General features: G+C 49.0%; 1 protein-coding gene and 1 long non-coding RNA gene across 6 annotated transcripts in view; one reads left to right on the forward strand and one right to left on the reverse strand.

The window, feature by feature from the left end:
• ST3GAL3 (ST3 beta-galactoside alpha-2,3-sialyltransferase 3) overlaps positions 1-21647 on the forward strand; it is a 201798-nt gene that overhangs the window by 135852 nt on the left and 44299 nt on the right. The gene's annotated exons all lie outside the window — the stretch shown is intronic.
• Positions 8165-21647, reverse strand: part of LOC121026996 (uncharacterized) — a 30146-nt gene continuing 16663 nt past the window's right edge. For both annotated transcript variants that reach the window (XR_005788525.1, XR_005788524.1), the window contains exons 2-3: positions 21483-21573; positions 8165-8195 (exon numbers count right to left, since the gene is read on the reverse strand). This is a non-coding gene — a long non-coding RNA (uncharacterized LOC121026996). The remainder of the gene's footprint in view (positions 8196-21482; positions 21574-21647) is intronic.

Genomic DNA, 21647 nt, shown 5'->3' on the forward strand with positions numbered 1-21647 from the left:
TCTTATTACTACAATACCAGAGAGGGATGGTAGGATTGAAAGGCATGCTTGCTAAGCTTTGTTCCAGACATAAATGACAAAGGAGAATAGATCATCATCTACTTCTACAGAATTGTTGTCCTTTCAGAGTGGTAGCAAGTTGAGTACCGCCCCCACCCCAGCCCAGACAGGAGTGTGCAGACTCGTCAATTGCTTTCTCCACTCCCACCACTTCCCTCCCTGAAATGCTCTCGCCCAGATCACTTGAAAGGACTAACTGACAAATCCAAGGGTGGACCTTTTCTTTTTCTGACCTCTTTGAAGCATTTGGCAGTATTCATTTCTTCCTTCATTTTCAAACTCTGTCCTCAGTGATTCTTTGTCCACACTCCCTTCCAGTTCTCCTACTTCTCTGATTGTTCCTTCTCAGTCTCTTTCGCAAGCAACCTCCTGTTCCTGTGCCCACCTTTAAATGCTGATGTCTGCCAGGGCTCGGTTATGGTCTTCTTCACTTCTTACTCCACGGCATCAGTGAACACCTGTGTGCCAGTGACTATCTCAGCTCCTGATCTCTGGACCCAGACGCCCAACTTCCTGCCAGACAACTCCACTTGGATGACTCTCGAGCATCTCAAACTCAATGTGCCCAAATCACTGAATTTCGAAAAAAATCAGTCCATATTGCCTCTTTCAGTGAATGACACCAGTATCCACCTGAGAGGGTAACATGAGCCAGAAATCTGTGACTTCTTTCTCTTCTCTCAACCAAATATCCGGCTAGTCATTGAGTCATGACACTTCTGCCCTCTGTAAGATCTCTTCTCTGAGGTCAGTCTCTTCCCTGTGCCCTGGTTCTTCAACCTTTCCTAGATCTTGGACCTAAAGATCCAGGACCTGGATCTTCATTCTCTTTACTGACTCCTTCATACCACTGTTTAGTCATACTGAAGTCTCTCACTTCCCTGAAAAGGCTGCCACATTGACTCTACTATCCTGTAAACCCAATGGTAATAGCTCCCATTTCATTCACTTAACAAACCTTATTGAGCACCTACTATGTGCCTGACACTCTTCTAGGTGCTAGAGCTTCAGCATTGTATAAGATACATAAAATCTGGGGCACCTGGGTGGCTCACTCGGTTAAGCGTCCTACTTCAGCTCAGGTCATGATCTCACAATCCGTGAGTTCAAGCCCTGCGTCGGGCTCCGTGCTGACAGCTCAGAGCCTGGAGCCTGCTTCAGATTCTGTGTCTCCCTCTCTCTCTATGCCCCTCCCCTGCCCACACTCTGTCTCTCTGTCTCTCTCAAAAATAAATAAATTAAAAAAGAAAAAGATACATAAAATCTGTCCCCTCAAAGAGCTTACATTCCATTGGCAGGTATAGACAGCCTGTGTATATAAAAGGTCACATAGTTTTATATAGAGCACTTACTATGTGCTAGCCACTGTGCTAAACGTTGTATATTCATTTCTTCATTTAGTTTTTACAATGACCCTGTGGAATAAGTGTTGTTTATGCCCATTTTATGGATGAAAAAGCTGTAACTTGGCCATAGTCATAGTAGCACAGAGCGAGCAATCAAACCCACTAACCCTACCTTGAGTCATGGCTCTGAGCCATGAGCCCGGAGGGGAAATGCAGATTCCTTTTGATTGGAGACTGTTTTAAATATTTTCAGTGGGGAATCCCTGCAGTGAAATCTTTGGGTGCTGGGCCTTTTCAGGAAGTGCAGAGTCCTCAGTAACTAAAGCTTCTCTGCGTGTTGTCCAGGGATCTACAGCCCCTCATGGGCTAGGCAGACCGAATGGCTGTCCTTGACCTGGCCTCCAGCTTGAAGCTAGAGGAATCGCCATCTGTGTCCTCTTGGTTTCTTTGGCGTCAGTTTTGTCTCCATGCATTTCTTGGTATCAGCTGTTCTGACCTCCTCTGGGAACCAATCCATGATCTGCTTTTAAATTAACACCACTTCCTGTCTCAGTCTATCCCTTCTGCCTCCCCCACCCTTCAAGGAATTCAGCCACTGTCACCTGCCCCCTCCCCTCCCCTGTACCCTGTAGCTGTGCATTCCATCTCCTTCCTCTTTGCTCTGTGTACTAACCCTTCTAGGTGAGTGTGCAGTAAATGACCAGAAGTTGTGTTTGCTTTGGAAAAATCTCCTTCCCTAGATGACTGGGGACCCATACTTCTTTGAACAGGTGAATCTTGTAGAGAACCTGTTGGGTTTTCCCTGGTTGTAAATTCATCTGCTGCAGATGAGGGGCTGGGCCTCAGCCCCTGATGATGTCAGTGTGTCTTTCTCTTGCCGGGTTCAGGACCTGAGGAGCCATGTCTTGTCTCCTCTCCAGCTTCTCCTGAAGGTGAGTGCCAGGCAGAACCCTTGGGTGTCAGTCATTTGGAAGCCTGTTGTGAGCTATGGAATCAAAAGTGATGTGAACTGGTCTGCAGCCAGATTTCTGAGAAATTGATAATAAAATTTTAGACATGTCTATAGCAACTAGAGTAAGTTTATGTCAGTTGAACCTAGTAATTTAAAAATGGAGTTCTTATTTTATGTGTTTTAATTTTTCTAGTGATTCATTTTTATTATGCTTTATAAAAGTATCGCTCTGAGACAGAATTGAAATTTCAAAAGCCAAACAAACCAGTCTTTTCTTCACAGATGGTTTGAGAAGCACTGGACTGTAGTGATTAATGCCCAGGCTTTAAAAGTGAGTAGGGCTGGGTGGCTTAAACCCCCTGGGCCTCCCTGTCCTCATCTGTACCTACTGACCTCAGGGTTCAAGGAGACAGCACAGGGACATGAACACATATCTGGAATATGTGCTCTGAAAGAGGTGAGGACAGAGGGTTGAGGAGGCCCTTAGGCAGGAAGGGCTGATGAAAGATGAATGAGAGGAGTTCCTGGTGCAAGGGATGCCTGAGCTATGCCTAGAAGGCTGGGGCTTCAGTGTCAAGGTCGGACACGCTGGTGTGGAGCAGCTTCCTGCTTTGCAGACCAAGCTCCAGGCTCTACCCGGAAGCAGGAATCCTAGAGGTGTTCAGAAGCACTGTCCCTGGTGAGAGTAGGCAGGCTGCATTCCTGCGGTCTTTGAGGATTGATCTTGTCAGATTAGCAGCTTTGCTTTTCTTGGTTGAGCTACAAATTCCCCACGTGGGGAGCCTGGGGAGCCGTACTGCTTGTGAGCTGCAACAGCTGGTGAAAGTACAAAACGTAATCCTGGCCCTTCTCCCAAGGAGAGAGGCTCCAGGCCAGGAACGGCCCTGCAGGGCTCCGTCTCTGCGGCTCTGCAGCCAGAGGGAAGGTTCCAGTCCGAGCTCCACCCACACACGTCCCAGGGCCCAGGCAGAAGGTGGGCAGAGAGGAGGGTGCTGGCATTTTCAGGACTCGGTCCTGCTCTCCCTACTCTGTCTGCACTTCGGGGGATGGGAGTGGTCATTGTGGGACCAGAGCTAGAGGGGAGAAGCAGGGCTGAAGCCTCACCTCCCCCAGGTGGATGCAAGACACCAGTCCATGCCTGCCTTCTGGCACGAGAGCTTTCTACTCTCTGCCCCAATTCTGTGTGTGGAGTCTGGGCTGGGCGAGTGAAGTAGCCAGAGGGAAGCCACAGCTCTGCACAGGAGCACAGTGGATCACTCAAGGGAGAGGTCCGGGCTGGAGGGAAAACCCTGGAGATGATTCATACACGAACCTCAGAGGGTGGACGAGATTGTCTGAGATGATGTGGAGAATATCGGCCAACACGGTCTCTGCTCTTGGGAGACCCTGATGGGGAAAACACAAGCCTGACTCCTGGCAGCGTCACAAAGGCAGGTCTGTTGACAGCTGGCTCTGTGACATCTCTGTGCCTCTCGTGTTGGGACAGACCCACCCCCCTTCCCTGTGTTCCGGGGGCTTAGTATGAGGAACTTCCCTGCAGCAGGACCACTTGAGAACACAGTTTGGAATAGTTGGAAGAAACAAAAGGACATCTTGCACTGTTGCTCAGCCCCTCGAGAAGGAGGGGCTGGGCCAGAAGCCAGCTGCAGAGCTTGCCCAAGAAGCATACCCCCAAATGGAACAAGCCCCCCACGTGGGGCAAGGCAATGGTGCATGGAGCCTGGGCTCAGAAACCAGCTCCGTGGGGCCTAGTTAGGGATGAGTCTGTGCCGGCTATCCCCACTGGCCTTGCTCCCATGCATCCGAGGGTGGCTCTGATCAGTTCTGGCCTGGTAAAGCCATCTCCACCTGATTCCCTGTCTGCCCTATCAGCCCTCCTGCACACCCCCAGGACCCGCAAGGGGGATTAAGGGCGGGACTTTGCCCAGCCGTGTGTTTGCCCTGAGGATCCTCTCTAAGCCACTGCCTATACGCCGCTCCTTTCTCTTCCTGCTCAGAAGCTGTTGCATACTCAGATGCCCCTGAAATTTAGGGGTATCCCTTCCCCCTCAATGGGCTTGTCTCCACTCTTTACTCCTTGGGAGGATGCAGTGAGAATGGCCACTGGTTTGATTAGGTCCTGTGAGCCCACGTGGTTCCCCTGATGGAAAGAATCCTTTCCTGAGTGACCTTGTTTTAATACGGCCAGCAGCTTCCTCTGGTGTAGCCAGTCCTGCGGGTGGCCCAGTCTTCCCGAAGTTGAATGAAGAGCAATGTAAGAGGCGGCAGGGCAGAGCACAGCAAACCATGCCCCAGTGCTCGAGGCTACGGGGGAGGACTGCTCATCGGGACATTTGGGCCTTTGACCCAGCCCTGTCACCAGCAGCCCCCAGCAGAGTCACTGACCCTCGTGAAAATGCATTCTTTTGCCGCTCAAATTATGAGGAGGAAACAAAGGGTTTGGGGGCTGCGGTCCGGCCAAGGAGAGCTGTCAGCACAGGCACAGCTGATACAGGGTGCAGGTTCAGGAGTGAGCCTGGCTCCATCCATCTCTGCTGGGACTCCCACTCCATGAAGGAGCACTTGCTGAAGAAAGAAGGGACTGGCCTTTCTCTGCCCTGCATCCGGAGCCCCAGGGCCCACCCCTGTGAGTAGCAGGCCATGTCCTCATCCAGCCACGAACCCCTTCTAGATGGGGCTTGGGGGCCGGATGCAGGCAGAGAGAGAGGGCAAGGACATGGGCTCCATGGCTGCAGCCACCATGCTCCCTCAAGCCAGAGGTTGCTCATTTTCTTCCCGGGCCATGATTGGACGAACTACTGGCTATACTTCAGCCCTTATTCTGAGGGTGGGCCTGGGTTTCAGGAAGCAGAGAGCCTTGTAGCTGGGACAGCAATGGTCCAACCGTATTCCGACTGTCGTCACTCAGTGCTGGGGTGAAGTTGGGCAGGGGATGTGGGGAGGGGCATCTTTACCACCTGACTTCACCACTGGGTCAGCGATCCCTTGAGGTCGGGGCCTTGTCAGTGCCCGTGCCGGGTTCACAGCCGCTCATTCATGCTATCTTAGCAACGACCGGATGGGGCTCGGGGATCCCCTTCCTCACTCTGGGCAAGTGAAAAGAGGTTGGCTTTGGTATCAAGCAAACGTGGGTTTGAATCCCAGCTTTGCCACTCACCTAGCTGTGTGACCTTGGACAAGCTCCACAGTCGTGTCGGCTTTGGCCCCCTCATGTGCAAAGTGAGGTAACAGTCCCACCTCATGGGCAGTTATGGGAGTTTCACACCCATGAGGCTTGTGGCGTGGTGCTGACCGACGGGGAGCACTGGGTCAGTGAGCGTCCGGTCAGGGAGCACCCAGTCAGGGAGCACCTGGTCAGTGGTGGTAGTTGCTGCTGCTGTTCTGTCCTCATACCCTGGCTGCTTCAGCTTGCAGTGAGACCTTCCGGTAATGCGTCTCAGCCGGGAGCCGCCAGGACTTGTACAGACTGTGTATACAAACCCAAGTGATTGGCATTTGTTGATACAGGAATGCCTCCACATATCGGGAAGTGTGGCTCTGGGCGACTCCAGCCGCACAAGACGCAACTGATAACTTGTAATTTAGTAAAACGGCTTCTCAGAGCTGTCAGAGCACCAGGGACCTGATGCCTCCTGGTGCCGTAACCCCCCCGGGTGGCCTCGCCCTACTAAGCCATGGTCTTGTTCACCTTTGTGCTGTACGCGTGCTGTTCCCCCAGCCTGGAACGCTCTTCTGCAAACTCTCTGCCTTTAGAACCACTACTTCCGCTTCAGCAAGCCGCCCACACATCACTTGGCTCCATGCCCTGGTATCTCTACTCCAAGAGCTGCTCGTGGCAGCCTCCCCCTCAGAAGGGGCCTGGACGGGGTGCGCTCTCAGCCCGGGCGACTGGCCACATGCACCTGCTATCTCCTCACATTCTCCACCTCTCAAACTCCCAACTCAAATGTCGCCTCCTCCTTGAAGCTCTTCCCTGGATCCCCAGGCAGAGTGGGCTCTGGGGCTCCCGCAGCCCTTTGTGCGTCTCTGCCTGACATTCCACACGCCGTTTGGTAGTGCCCCCCTCTGATTAGTCCTCCACTAATCCCGGTCTCATTTTCACCTTTAATTCACCCTGTGTCACCGCTTACTGGGAATGAGCTGGAGACAGCTCCCATCTCCCTTGCCTCTGTCCATTCCCAGCACAGCTGTCACAGCTAGCTTTGGCCTGGAGAGGGCGATAGAAGTGAGTCCTGCTGACTGTACGTTGCGTCCAGACCCACAGTGTTGCTGGACCCAGCACTCCAGGCTCCCTTCCCAGTGGCCACACCACCAGCATCCACAGTGGGAAGAGTAAAATGAGTCCAAGAATATGTTTTTTTTTTAATTTAAAAAAATATTTATTTATTTTTGACACAGAGAGAGAGAGAGAGAGAGAGAGAGAGAGAGAGAGGCATGAGCAGGGGAGGGGCAGAGAAAGAGGGAGACACAGAATCCGAAGCAGGCTCCAGGCTCTGAGCTGTCAGCACAGAGCCCGACGCGGGGCTCGAACACACAGACCGCGAGATCATGACCCGAGCCGAAGTCAGACGCTCAACCGACTGAGCCACCCAGGCGCCCCAAGTCTAAGAATATGTTCATTTTTAGATAATTCTCCCCTCAAAACTCTGAGTTTGATGGTCTCCCTCAATTAGCTCAAATAATTGAGCGTTGCATATTTGTTTATTTACTCATTGCACATTTATCGAGTGCCTGTGTTGGGCATTGGGAAAATGGTTTTGAAAAATGTGGGCATGGTGCCAGATCACGATCTAGGGGATGTAAGTTGAAGTTGTACCTCAGGGTTCTCGGGGCATTCGGGCCGGGTTGAAAGCGAGACGCTCAGCTGGGAGCCTCCCCACTGCTGCATCCCCGCCCCGGGCCAACAGCACATGCCATTGCCGAGTGAGTGTCACGGTAGCTCTGTGGGCTGTGGCAGGACTGAGGGGATGACAGCTTTGGAGCCGCAGAAAAACCGGCTTGTGAATGGCTTTCATGGAGCAGGGTTTTAGGGAGACAGAAATGACATCTGAAAAGACTCTTCTGAGCAAGTCTTCTTGGCACGTTCACCCAAGTCAAGCCTAAACAAAAGGCTGTTGATGACATTTCTTCTGCACAAGTCACGAAAAGCTTCAGACTGAGGGTGAGCAATTTCTGCTTCTGCAATTCAGAAACTATAAAGAATGAAGAATGGCTTGGGGAAAGCGTGGCTCCATCACGAAGCCAACATCAGCCCCCTAGAATTGGGCATGTCTGTACAGCATGTGGTCTATTTTTTTAATTAATTTAATTTTTTTTTTAATTTACATCCAACTTAGCATATGGTGCAACAATGATTTCAGGAGTAGATTCCTTAATGCCCCTTGCCCATTTAGCCCATTCCCTCTTCCACACCCCCTCCAGTAACCCTCAGTTTGTTCTCCATATTTATGAGTATCTTATGTTTTGTCCCCCTCCCTGTTTTTATATTTTTTTGTTTCCCTTTCCTTATGTTCATCTGTTTTGTCTCTTAAAGTCCTATGAGTGAAGTCATATGATTTTTGTCTTTCTCTGACTAATTTCACTTAGTGTAATACCCTCCAGTTCCATCCATGTAGTTGCAAATGGCAAGATTTCTTTTTTTTTTTTTTTTTTAATTTTTTATTTTCAACGTTTATTTATTTTTGGGACAGAGAGACAGAGCATGAACGGGGGAGGGGCAGAGAGAGAGGGAGACACAGACTCGGAAACAGGCTCCAGGCTCTGAGCCATCAGCCCAGAGCCCGACGCGGGGCTCGAACTCACGGACCGCGAGATCGTGACCTGGCTGAAGTCAGACGCTTAACCGACTGCGCCACCCAGGCGCCCCCCAAATGGCAAGATTTCATTCTTTTTGATTGACGAGTAATACTCCGTTGTAGATATATACCACATCTTATTTATGCATTCATCCATTGATGGACATTTTGGCTCTTTCCATACTCTGGCTATTGTCAATAGTGCTGCTATAAACATGGGGGTGCATGTGTTCCTTCGAAACAGCATACCTGTATCCCTTGGATAAATACCTAGTAGTATAATTGTTGGGTGGTAGGGTAGTTCTATTTTTAATTTTTTGAGGAACCTCCATACTGTTTTCCAGAGTGGCTGCACCAGCTTGCATTCCCACAGCATGTGGCCTTAATCCCTGGGGCTCCCTGCACAGGTTCCAGCATGGCAGGGCTGCCCTCTGCATGCAAGAAAACCTCCCACATCCTCCACCTCTGTGGAGACCGGACCAGGCCTCACAGATCTCCATCTGCACCCTGTCCATGGGGACTTGCCCTGCCCCTTTCCCAGCCCCTGAGCACCCCTTCTCTGCCAAGCCTTGTGCACAGCTTTGGGGGACAGTGGTAAGAAATGGTCACTGCGTCCTAGGAGCTTGCAGTGAGTGGGTGACAAGCAGGAGAATGGGTTGACTGCAGGGAACCAGCAAGCCAAGCAGATTAGGGACATCTAACCACATGGGAGCGGGGAGGCAGGAAGGGCTTCCTAGAGGAGGTGCTGCCCATGCTGACTATTAGAGGACATTAACAGCTGGCAAGGCAGAGAGTCTAGGAAAGGCACTCACCCTGAGGGAAGGAGGCTCCCTGGCAGGTCATCTGGGCTGCCTGGAGTACAGGCCCTGGGCTTGGAACAGGCCCCAAATGCCACGCCAAGGAGTTTATGATGAGGTCAGCGATGGTTTCAAGGCAAGGCGGGGGAGGGGTGGCATGGGATTTGTGCTTTAGAAAGATCAGTACCTGAAATGGGGACGGGCGGGTGGTCAGAGGAGGTGGGAATGAGGAGGGCAACCCTCAGGAGGCAGTGATGGGACAGGGGTGGATTGGTGAGATGTCAGCAGGAGAGAAATGGGGATGTTAGGTGGCTGGTGGAGGGAGTAGTGAAAACAGCCCCCCTGCTGTTTGAGGCAGCTGGGGTACCACTTCCTATCCTAGAGAACACAAGTTTGGGGGGCAGCTGTTGAGTTCATTGGGGGAAATGCTGACCTTGAGATTCCAGTGGAATATCCAGGGGAGATGAGGAGCACCACCGTCCTTTCTGTTCTTTCTTTTTCTTCTTTTTTTTTTTTTTTAAGTCTACTTTTACTGCCCGTTCTTTTTTAATCTAATTTTGATCCAAATTAGTTAACATATAGTGTAATAATGATTTCAGGAATAGAATTTAGTGACTCATCACCCATGTACAACACCCAGTGCTCATCCCCACAAGTGCCCTCCTTAATGCCCATCCCCCATTTAGCCCATCCCCCCCACCTAACACCCCTCCAGCAACCCTCATTTGGTTCAACATCGCTCTGAACCATATTCTTATAACGAAGTCTTTATGCGGTTCCTTGACAATTTCCTCAAGTCTCTGACGTAATAAAAGACATTTTTTTTTCTCGATATCACACAGATTCATTGTATATCTCCCTCTTTATCACCAGACTTCTCCACTTGAAATCTGTCTGCCTAAACTTCCTTTGACTCCCTCCCCCGGTATGTATCTTGTAAGCATTTCCATGTACTGGCACCATGCTAGGTATTAAGGATGCAGAGTAATATATAATTCCCAGCCTAGAAGTCGGTCTAGAAAGGGGAGTCAGGCATGAACACAAAATGCTTATAATATAGATTATTGACACAATGGTAGAGGAAAGCGTAGGATGCCATGAAGGTACAGAAAGGAGACACCTAATTAAATTGAGGGGGTCAGAGAAGGCTTGGATTTCTGGATCCACTCCTGTACCATTATTATTTACAGTACTTCTCGACTTTCATTCTAATAATCTGCTTCTAGCATTTAAAACCCAGAGATGGGGGGGCGCCTGGGTGGCTCAGTCAGTTGGGCGTCCGACTTCGGCTCAGGTCACGATCTCACAGTCCGTGAGTTCGGGCCCTGCGTCGGGCTCTGGGCTGATGGCTCAGAGCCTGGAGCATGCTTCCGATTCTGTGTCTCCCTCTCTCTCGGCCCCTCCCCCGTTCATGCTCTGTCTCTCTCGGTCTCAAAAATAAATAAACGTTTAAAAAAAATTTTTTTTTAATTAAAAAAAAAAAAAAAAAACAACCCAGAGATGGGGGTGCCTGGGTGGCATAGTTGGTTGAGCGTCTGGCTCTTGATTTTGGCTCAGGTCATGATCCTAGGGTCATGGGATCGAGCCCCATGTCAGGCTTTGTGCTCAGCATGGAACATGCTTAGTTAGGATTTTCTCTCTCTCTCTCCCCGCCCCTTCGCCCCTCCCCCACTTGAGCACACTCACTCTCTAAAAAAAATTTTTTTTTTTAATTTTTTTTTTCAACGTTTATTTATTTTTGGGACAGAGAGAGACAGAGCATGAACGGGGGAGGGGCAGAGAGAGAGGGAGACACAGAATCGGAAACAGGCTCCAGGCTCTGAGCCATCAGCCCAGAGCCTGACGCAGGGCTCGAACTCACGGACCGCGAGATCGTGACCTGGTTGAAGTCGGACGCTTAACCGACTGCGCCACCCAGGCGCCCCTAAAAAAAATTTTAATTTAATTAAAAAAAACGGGCGCCTGGGTGGCTCAGTCAGTTAAGCATCGGACTTCATCTCACAGGTCATGATCTCATGGTTTGTGAGTTCGAGCTCTGTGTCAGGCTCCATGCTGACAGCTCAGAGCTTGGAGCCTGCTTCGGATTCTGTGTCTCCCTCTCTCTCTGCTGCTCCCCCACTCACGCCCTGTCTCAAAAATAAATAAACATTAAAGAAATAATAATAATAAATTAAAAAATAAAAATAAAAAAAGAGGCACCTGGGTGGCTCAGTCGGTTGAGCGGCTCACTTTGGCTTAAGTCATGATCTCACGGTCGGTGAGTTTGAGCCCTGCGTCAGGCTCTGTGCTGACAGCTCAGAGTCTGGAGCCTGCTTTGGATTGTGTCTTTCTCTCTCTGCCCCTCCCCCACTCACGCTCTCTCTCTGTCTCTTAAAATGAATAAACGTTAAAAAAAATTTTTAATAAAATAAATAAAAACGTAAAAACCAGAGATGATCCTTTCATTGGTACAACAGTGAGTGGTATCTCACCATCATTTAGTTGAAACTTGCTTTCTTTTTTTGTTTGTTTTTGTTTTGTTTTGTATTTGGCAGGAGTGGGTGCTTTAAATGTCAGTGGGTAGGATAGGTCATGTCAGTAGCTCCTCAAAATATGTAGTCTATGGACCAGAAATATTCATGAGCTCCTCAAGGCTATGCCCAACCAGAGCCAAAGAACTGTGCCTTTTTCTGGTCTCCTGACCTCTGGAATTGCTCACTGTCTGCCCCACAATCCCATGGTTTCTGAACACTGCCTGTTCTCAACGACCTCCAGGTAAGGACGTGTCATGGTCCCCTTCAGCAGCAAGGGCAAAATGTCTCAGAAGTTCCTTTCCCTCCCCTGCTATCAGCCTGCAGTAGGGAGTAGGGGAGGGTGTGTAACAGAAAATACCTGGAGAAGCCATCTTTTTTGGTGAAGTGGTAAGGGAAGGATTTTTGAAGGAGGTGATATTTTATCCAAGTCTTAAAGATTGCATAGGAATTAGGCAAATGAGAAATGATAGGGCAGGTGTTTTAGACAGAGGGAATGCATAAACCAAGAGCATGAGACACACAAGGGTATTCAGAGAGCTGCCAGTGGTTTGGCATGTTCAGGGTGTAGGGTTATGTCCTATAATGCTGGAAGACGGGACTAGAGAAGTCATCCAGGGCCAGATCCTGGGACACCTTACAAGTCATTCTGAAAGGATTTTTATTCTATCCTGAATAGCATGGGGTATTATTGAAATGTTTTAGACAAAAGATGAGAGAAAGACATGGCCAGATCTGCTATTTGGAAAGATTGTTCTAACCCAGTATGGAAGATGAATTGGAGGAGAGAACTTGGAAACGTGGAGATCAGTTACAACACTGTTGCAGTCACTGAAAATGGCAATCCTGTGAGGATGGAGAATAGGGATTATTTGAGGAACACTTAGGAAATAGAATCAAAGAATGCCCTTTCTCTTATCCCAGAACATCTTGTATGGTGTTTCTCCTACCACCACACCACCACCGCCACATCTGATCATGACATTGTTATCTGTCTCCCCCTCCAGGGCAGGGGCTGCATATCATCCATCTTTGTGGTCAGTCCTAGCACCTAATAGCACCTGGTACTGATGAGGTGCTCAAGGAAGTGCTTATTATGCCTATTGAATTGATTTGATAATTTGGAAGGCTAGGGCGAGAGAAGAATCTGGAATGACTCCCAAGGTTTCTGGCTTCCAGATAGGAAAACTGAGGGTACCATTCATTGAGATAGGGGACCTGCAAAGAAGGGCAGTTATTTCTGGTTTTAGGCTTCTGGCTTTTGTCAGGAGGAGAGGAAAGGATGAAGATAGTGAACTTGGTTGTGGACATGATGGTTTTGAGATGCTTTGAGGACGCTTGGGAGATGTAGAGTAGTCATTTGCGTGCATGAGTCTGGAGTCCAGGAGGAGAGGTCAGGGCCAGAGATGATGCAGTGGGAGCTGTCAGCATATAGATGGAGTTTTGGCAGTGGATGAGGTACTGTAGGAAAAGTGTATAGACTGGGTCCCAACTAGTAGTTTACCGGCTAAACCCACCTGCAGACATGCTTTGTGTGGCTGGCACAGTGTTTTCAAGTAATGTGAATGCTTTCAGGCAGTGTGTATGTTCCAGCTTGCTATAACCCTGCCACTTCTTACTGTCTCACATCTGGCCCAATTCCTGTATTTACAGTACCTTCTTGGCTCTCGTAGGCATTTGAGTTTGTAATTTGGGGAGGAAGAAGGAAACAGAAGGACGTAATTGGGGAATCCCAACACATAAGGGAGAAAGAGGAGAGAGAGTGGCTCGAAAGATTGGAGGAAGTCATGAGAACAGCATTTTGTTCTCCCCAAAATTATAGAGGGCAACGTAGGCAATGTGTAATAAAATATAAAATGTGGATTCCACTTGATCCAGCAATTCTACTTCTAAATACTTAACAGAAGGACATAATCATGTCTGTGCATGTAAGTTATTGTAATCTGATGCTTGTTGCAGCATGTTTATAATAGCAAAAAATTGGAAACAACATGAATGTCTCTTAGTTGAGACTGATTAAGTAAATATAGTATGCCCGCATGATGAAATACTATGTAGTCATAAAAAATGATGTCAGATTATATTTATTGTCACGACCCCACAATTTATTGTTAAATTTTTCAAAAGCAAGCTGTGAAACAGTACATATGAGATAATTCCATTTATGCTATGGTTAGAGAAGGAAAAGTCTGGAAGACTTCACATATGATCACAAGGACCTCCCAATAGCTAAATCTAGTAGACCTTTCTCTGGCCTCTGTGGCTTTGACCTCTCTGTGGCTTTTGACATTGTTAACCTCTCTTGGCTTCAACTTCTTGTTGTTATTCCCTGACCTTTGTCTCATAGGCTGGCAATCACGGACCAAAAAATGGCAGACTCAATCCTGGGAGAGCCCTTCAAAACTGGTAGCTTGTTTATGTCCTAGGCATGCCCAAAGCAGGGCACTTATTGGGTAATTCTCTGAAAAGGAGCATTGAGGGATAGTATTTCTGTGGTCCTTAAGGCTTTGAGTCTACATAACTCTTCTGGAATAAAACCTTCCCAGGATCTCTGGGTACAAGTTTCATCTCCACATTCACCTCCTGACCCTCCAGCAAAATTGCCTGGCTGTCCCCTCTCTCCCACGCCTCCTGTTCAATCAAGGAGTTATTTTTAACAGTGTCGTGTATACCATGCTTAAATCCTGGCAAAACACCAGAGCTTTGGAATAGATACCCGAGATGGAAATAGTCTCCCACAGCCTCCCCCCTTTCTGAAGTTTTTCCTTTTAAAGAAAGAAGACAAGTTAACCAAGCTGTAGACAGCCCTACCAAGAAAGTCCCCAGACACTAGCACTGAGTGACTGAATTTGCAGCCTCAACCATGGAGGTGGTACTGGAGGCTGGACCTGCCACCACTTCCAGCCCAGCTTCACCCCGGGGAGGCCCATGGAGGAGATGATTCTTGCCATTTCCCCGGGCTTGGTAGATCTAGAACCCGGTGTCTCTGAACCATGGAGATTGCCCAGTCTACCCCCATTCCCAAGAACCAGAGGCTCTTAACCTGCAGAAACAGCCCATCCATTTCAAGATCCTCCGTAACTAGAGAGTTTTAACTAAGAAAAGGCAAAATCTGTCTTTCTGTGACTTCCACCTATGGGCCTAATTGTGCCTGTCAGAGCCACGCAGAACAAATTGGATCCCCTCTATCAGATGGTCAGAGATTTGAAGTTGTTGATCTTGAGCCTGCAACACCTTAGTTCCCTTGAATTACGGAAGGCCCCTTGCTGTCATGGTAGTCCTCTTCTCTGGGGCAGGTCCACTTTATTGCTGTTCCCTTAGGAGACACCCAGAATGGAGCTCAGGCTCACTCAGAGGTAGCCTTGCAGGCACAGAGGATAGTGGGCTAGGCATTTCCCTATTTTTGATGTTCCTTATAGTGACTGAACTCCAAGAGACACTACTTTAGCGGGCACGTCTCATAGACTGGAAGCTTATTTTATACATGCTGATGCCAAATCCCTATCCCTGTCCTACTCAGCATGTATGGTGGAATTTATGGGCCTAAACCAGGCCTGGCCATGTAGCTGCCTGTCTGGAGCTTTCTGGATCCTCCTTAGACCTCCAGCATAAGCTGTTTCTTTCCTTTCTTTGTCTTCTGTAGATTTGATGACCAAGCGATTCTATCCCTATGCAAACAATATACGTAAGAACAGTGACCAAGATAAGCCTAAAACAGAATCTTGCCACTGACCTCGTAGGCATGAACAGAGCTGTGCACCAGCTGCCAAACCCTTGAACTGTCCTACCACCTCACCCACTCTGCTACCCGTGTCTTATACCTGACTGAGTCTATCCGAGAGGACATTGGCCACATGCTCTTCTGGGATGTTGTCACAACCCCCATGTGGTGTCTGAGAGCTCCATCCACAAGCCACATCCTTTATTTTTTTATTTTTTATTTTTTAAGTTTATTCATTTTGAGAGACAGAGAGAGGGAGAAAGAGAATCCCAGGCAGGCTCCGCACTGTCAGCGCAGAGGGTGATGTGGGGCTCAAACTCACGAACCATGAGATCACGACCCGAGCTGAAACCAAGGGTCAGACGCTCAACCGACTGGGCCACCCAGGCGCACTTCCAAGACACATCCTTTAAATCAGCATTGCAGAGTCCTAGGAGGCACGCTGACTTTGAAATCAGAAATCCCAGGTTTCAGACCTGGCTTAGCACCTTTTCACCTTGGACGACTCACTTAAACTCTTTGAACCTCAGTCTCTTCATCTGTAAATGAGGGGAAATGCCCACCCTGCTCACTTCACATGGCTTTTGTGAGGATAAAAGATTCCTATTATAATGCAAAACAGTAGGTGAGAGTGTAAGCACCATGCAGGATGCAAATAGGAACCACACAGACCCTGCTGAATTTCAATCCAGCAGGAGGTTCGGATGTGCCACCAGCCCCTAGCAGTCACAGGCCAGGCCAAGAACAAGGGAGCCGGAAGATGGGATCAGGCGAAGTCAGCGCTCAGGGACCAGAGACAGGGGAGAGGAAGGGCTTCCTAGGAAGGTCTGAGATCAGGCTGAGAACGGTCAGCCTTTGCTTAGTCTGGTCCAGTGTCAGAACACGTGTTTTGAGAATAAGAGGCTTGAAACCTGTCAGAGGCAAGGCAGGAACGGGGCCTCAGAGGTTGGAACTAGAGACAGAGAAGTCTTGGGTGAGACCTATGCCTCTGGGGTAGGAGACCTGGAGGAGGCCACACTTCGGGCTGAATTGTGAAGCAGGACCTGTGGTCGGTGTGTGTGGACTCTTTGGGGAGTGAGGGAGGGAAGAGGGTATGGCCATGAGAGTGAAGAGGGTGTCGGAGAGTCCTGTTCACAGAGAGGAGAGGTGGGAACACAGGAGAGAATGACTGGGTGGGTGGCACCACAAGGTCCCTGAGGACAGGGAGGGGAGGGACTGGCCTTTGATCTCAAGAGGAGAGAGTGGTAGAAACATGGATGGGCTTGTAAGTGCAGTGCAAGAGTGAAGGGATTCCCTGCTGGTGGCTTTAATTTTCCCTAGAAAGCAGGAGATGGGTTCACGTGCTGCACATGAGGGCGGGGTGCTAGGATGGAGGTTTGGGAAGAGTGAAAGACACTTATGAGGCCACTGTGGAGAATGGGCAGCCCAAAGACCGCCAAGCAGCAGAGCAGGCCACGTGGGAGACCAGGGATCTGTAGTGGCACCAGTTGTGCTTGTGAGGGTTTTCTCCAGCTGGCTTAGTCATCCAAGTATAGGGGCAGGGATGCTAAAAGAGGTAACCCCAGGCCTGCCTCAGTTCCTAAAGTGAGGAGAAGCATGCCCAGAGTCAGGGCAGGGACAGGACTCAGGCCATTCCAGAAGGGAGCGGCCATAGCCAGAACGGATTGTGCCTGGCCGGCAGCTGGCCAAGGATGTTAGTTCCCGGGACCCTCCTGTGTGTGGGGACAGCAGTAGTCTCTGGGGCACAGAGCACACTGGGCTTCCTGAAACGAAGTGGGCAAAGTCATGGGCAGGTTGCACACTGTAACGTGGAGGGGCCCAGAAGCACTGTGGTAGAGAATTCTGGAGGACGGCTGGGGAGACAGTGAGGTAGTGTCACTGCACAAACCTGCGAGACTAAGACGTTCGCCCAGGGGTGAGGCACGTCAGAGCAGTGTTGCTGGGGTGTGCGCGAGAAGCTGGGGTACTGGGCACCACAGTCCCTGGGCCTTCGATACAAAGATCTGGTCGCAGATGGGGTTTCTGAAAGCCTCACTTAGTCATTCTGGAGCCTCCAGCTTCCTGAGTTAAAGCGAGGTGGCTCACACCTCACCAGAGAAATCAGTGTCTGGGAGCAGGGCTACATCTCGGGACTGAGGGAATCCCGGGAGGGCTTTCGGTGGTTGCTGGTAAGGCAGCTACTGCCATCACCCCTGCCTCTGACCCGGCACTCCCCGAGGGAGAGGGAGGGCATGGCTGATACCAAAACTGGGAGGGGAGGGAGGGAGGTGAAGGAAGCTGACAGTTATTGAGCAACATGGTGTGCCAGGAACTTTGCATGCTTTATCTCATTTCATCTCCACGGTAATCCGTGAGGTGGGGATGTTAGCCCCATTTTACATTCATTCATTCAACAAATATTTATGGAGTGCCTGCTAGGCATCAGGTGCTGCTCCAGGTGCTGGAGATACAGCAGTGAGCAAAATAAATACACAAACATCCCTGCCTTCGTGGAGCTCATATTCTAGTGGAAGCAGGCAAAAAAAATCAAGACATGTAAGTAAAATGATAGTGGGGAGTACCAGAGAAAACTAAAGCAGGAGTGGGGACTAGAAAGTTAGGGAACGGTTGCCACATTATTTTTAAGTTTTTTTTTAATGTTTATTTTTTATTAAACAAATTTTTTTATGTTTACTTTTGAAAGTGAGGGAGACAGAGCACCAGCAGGGGAGGGGCAAAGAGGGAGGGAGACAGGATCCGAAGCTGGCTCCAGCCTCTGAGCACAAAGCCCGACGCGGAGCTCCAGCCCATAGACCGTGAGATCATGACCTGAGCTGAAGTCAGACGCTTAACTGACTGAGCCACCCAGGCACCCCTTTTAATGTTTATTTTTGAGGGAGAGAGAGAGACAGAGAGAGAGAGAGAGAGAAAGAGCAAATGCTTGGAGGAGAGGCAGTGGGGGGAGACAGAGGATCCGAAATGGGCTCTATGCTGTCAGCACAGAGCCCGATGTAGGGCTCGAACTCAGGAACCATGAGATCATGACCTGAGCCTCAAGTTAGACGCTTAACCCAGGTGCCCCACGGGTTGCCACTTTAGATAAGGTGCCTGGGGAAGCCCTCCCAGGGAAGATGACACTTTCGTAAGACTCTGAAGGATGTTGGGGGGGGGGGGTGTGCTGACATCTGAGGGAAGAGCCCTTTGGGGACAGGGAATAGCCAGTGCAAAAGCTCTGAGGTGGGATCCCAGAACAGGAAGGAGGCCTGTGTTGCTGGAGTGGAGAATAATAAGAGATGAAGTCTGAAAGTTAAGAGAAGTCCAAAGCCTGGGGATATTGTAGGTCATAATAAGGATGGAGGAATAGGCAGAGGAGTGTCATAGGTTTTACAGGATCATTCTGACTGCCTTGATGAGAGTCGACTGTTGCCAGGAAGGTCAGGAGTCCAATTAGGAGACCGTTATAATAATCTACCAGAGAGAAGATGGTGACTCGGACCGCGGTGGAAGCAGCGGAGGCGGTAAGAAGAGATATCCTGAAGGTAAAGATGACAGGGTTTGCCAGCGGCTCAGATGTGGGTGTGAGAGAAAGAAAAGAATCTAGGCTGACTTCCAGTGTTTAGCCTGAGCAACTAGAAGCATAAAGAAGGTGCCTTTTACCAAGATGGAGAGATGATTGCAAGAAAAGCAGGTTTTCGGGGGAGTATCGGGAACTCGAGTTTAAACATGTAAAATTTGAGAGGCCTCATAAACATGAAAGTGGAGGTATCGAGAAGGCAGGAGAATGTGCAAGTCTGGCATTCAGGGGAGAGGTCCAGGCTGTGAAAATGGAAGAGACTGCCAAATAAGTGAATGCAGATGCGGAAGAAAAGCAAGGACTGAGGCGTTGGGCAAACTGACATTTAGTGCTGTGGAAGATGCAGAAGAATCTGCAAAGGAGAAAGAAGAATGCCCAATGTCACAGGAGGAAAACCAGGAAAGTGTGGCCTTCTGGAAACCAAATTCTGAAAGTCTTTTAAGAGGAACGATGAACTGTATCATACGTTGCTCGTAGGTAGGGTGCGCCTATGAATTGTTGTCCAAACCAGGACACTTTTAGTAATTACTCCAGGATGAGACACGGAATCCACGATCGTCCCAGGAAGATCAGAATGTTGTGTGGTCACTCTACTAATAGGTCAATAAGAATTGACCATTGGATGTAGCAACATGAAAGTTGGTGACCTTGACGGGGCACCTGGGTGGCTCAGTCAGTTAACCGTCTGACTTCAGCTCAGGTCATGACCTCACGGTTCGTGGGTTCGAGCCCCGCGTCGGGCTCTGTGCCGACAGCTCAGAGCCTGGGGCCTGTTTCAGATTCTGTGTCTCCCTCGCTCTCTGCCCATCCCCCACTTGCACTCTGTCTCCCTCTGTCTCAAAAATGAATAAACATTAAAAAAAATTTTTTTTAAAAAGAAAGTTGGTGACCTTGAATGATGAGTTGAGAGGGAGTCATTAGAATGGATTCAGGACACATGGGAGGAGAGAGCTTAGAGATGGCAGGTGTAGGCAACCCTTTCAAGGTGTGTTTCTGTAAAGAGAAAGAAGCAAATGCATGAATCTAGGTGGTAGATATATAGGTGATCATTGTATTATTCTTTCAACTTTTCTGTATGTTTGATTTTTTTGTAATAGAGAGTTGGGAAAGTGAAAATGTTAAAGCTTTAAAAGAGAGGGGGCAGGGGCAAGTTCATCATGGGGGGAAAATAATATCTCTAGGCTAACGGGAATAAGCGAGAAATGAGATGATGCAGGAGTGAAGACTTCCCGGAGCAGTGTCTGTAGAAAATGGGAAGGGATCAGGTCTAGGGAACAAAAGCTGGCCCAGTGGTGAGTATGGAGACTTCAAATAGGAAAGAAAGTAGAGACTGGGGGCACAGATGCAGGCAAGTGGTGATAGGGAGCTTATGGAAACTCTGTTCTGTTTCTGCTCTTTTTGGTGCCGTGGTAAGTGACACCATCTGTGGACAGCAAGAATGAGGGAGGAGGTGTTGGGGACATGACAAGAGGAGAAGGTGTGAATAGTTATCTAGAACCAGAGAATGAGCTAGTAACATATAGTATGGTTGCCAGGCAGCACAGGGGCCTCACTCATTCGCAGTTAAGGTGAGACAAGGGGTGTCTGGGTGGCTCAGTCAGTTAAGCGTCTGACTCTTGATTTCAGCTCAGGTCAGGATCTTACGGTTCATGAGATCGAGCCCCACGTCCAGCTCCATGCTGTCAGCGCAGAGCCTGCTTGGGACTCTCTCTCTCCCTCTCTCTCTTCCCTTCCCCTGTTCATGCTCACTCTCTCGCTCTCTCTCTGTCTCAAAATAAATAAACATTTTTTTTAAATCTTAAAAAAAAAAAAAAAGATAAACCAGTGTGCATCTTTCTCCAGCCAGCTTCCTTCACCTGTGCAGGCACATGCCCAGAGTAGGTAGGGAGCAGAATTCAGCCACGGTTGTGTTTTAGCTGACTGAGAGAGGAGCGAAGAAGCTGAGGGCGAATTAAGGAAGTGATTATTATGATTGATGTGTAATTCAAGATGGGTAAGAATTACAGTATGAACAGAGGAGCTGAAGGACACTGAAAAGATGGCAGAACCTATGGCTTGAAGGTCTAGTGGGTTGAAGGATGGGAATTTAGCTACAAGAGTAGGTGAGCTGTGCTCACAGAGGTGGACGTGGCCAGAGAGACAGTATGAGATTGGGATTAGAGAGGGCTTTGGTTATCAGTAATGACCCGGTCTAGGGTATAATTTAGGAGTAAATAAGTGAGGTGGGGTAGAGAATAAGATCACCAGGAGAGGGGAGGTCAAGGCAGCCCCCCCCCCCCCTTGGAGTTTACCAGTTTCTAGTTTAGAAGGAAGCTCATCTTTCCTGTTCCTGGCTTTGTGAAGAAGGAATATGCTACAAGTATTGAGACTGACGATAACTGCTTTAGGGCTTCTCTTCTGCACTTTATTTTACACTGAGACTGGAGTTGAGGGAACAGGAGCCTGCTAAGGAAGGTGGTGCTAGACTTCACCAAATCTGGGAACCAGTCTATGGCCACAGTCAAGGCTGGCAGAGATCAGAAAGTCAGCAAAGATCATAAGGGGAAGAGAGCCTGTCAAGCATCAGAAGTGAGGGTCTCGGCTGTCAAGTATAAGAGATTAAGTCACTTAATCTCTGTTATAAGGTATCAGTAGGTAAGATTAGGGATTTGAACCTAGGTCAATGATATCAATGATATGAAACTTCTGTAGCATAATCACTCGTTCCCTAAATAGGGACTTGTATGAATGGCCACACGAGGGCTTTACTGTCTCTTACTTCCAATCTGTGAAATTGACCTTCCCGTGAAGAGACGGGAATATAATAACAAGACAAGAAGACCCTATGGAGCTTTAATTACTGGCTCAAAGAGACCTTATCAATCAACCAACAGGGACAACAGACCTCAACATGAGTCAACAATTTAGGTTGGG

Source organism: Herpailurus yagouaroundi, unplaced genomic scaffold (genome assembly GCF_014898765.1).
Source record: "Herpailurus yagouaroundi ecotype Mexico unplaced genomic scaffold, PumYag 77, whole genome shotgun sequence".
Taxonomy (NCBI): Eukaryota; Metazoa; Chordata; class Mammalia; order Carnivora; family Felidae; genus Herpailurus; species Herpailurus yagouaroundi.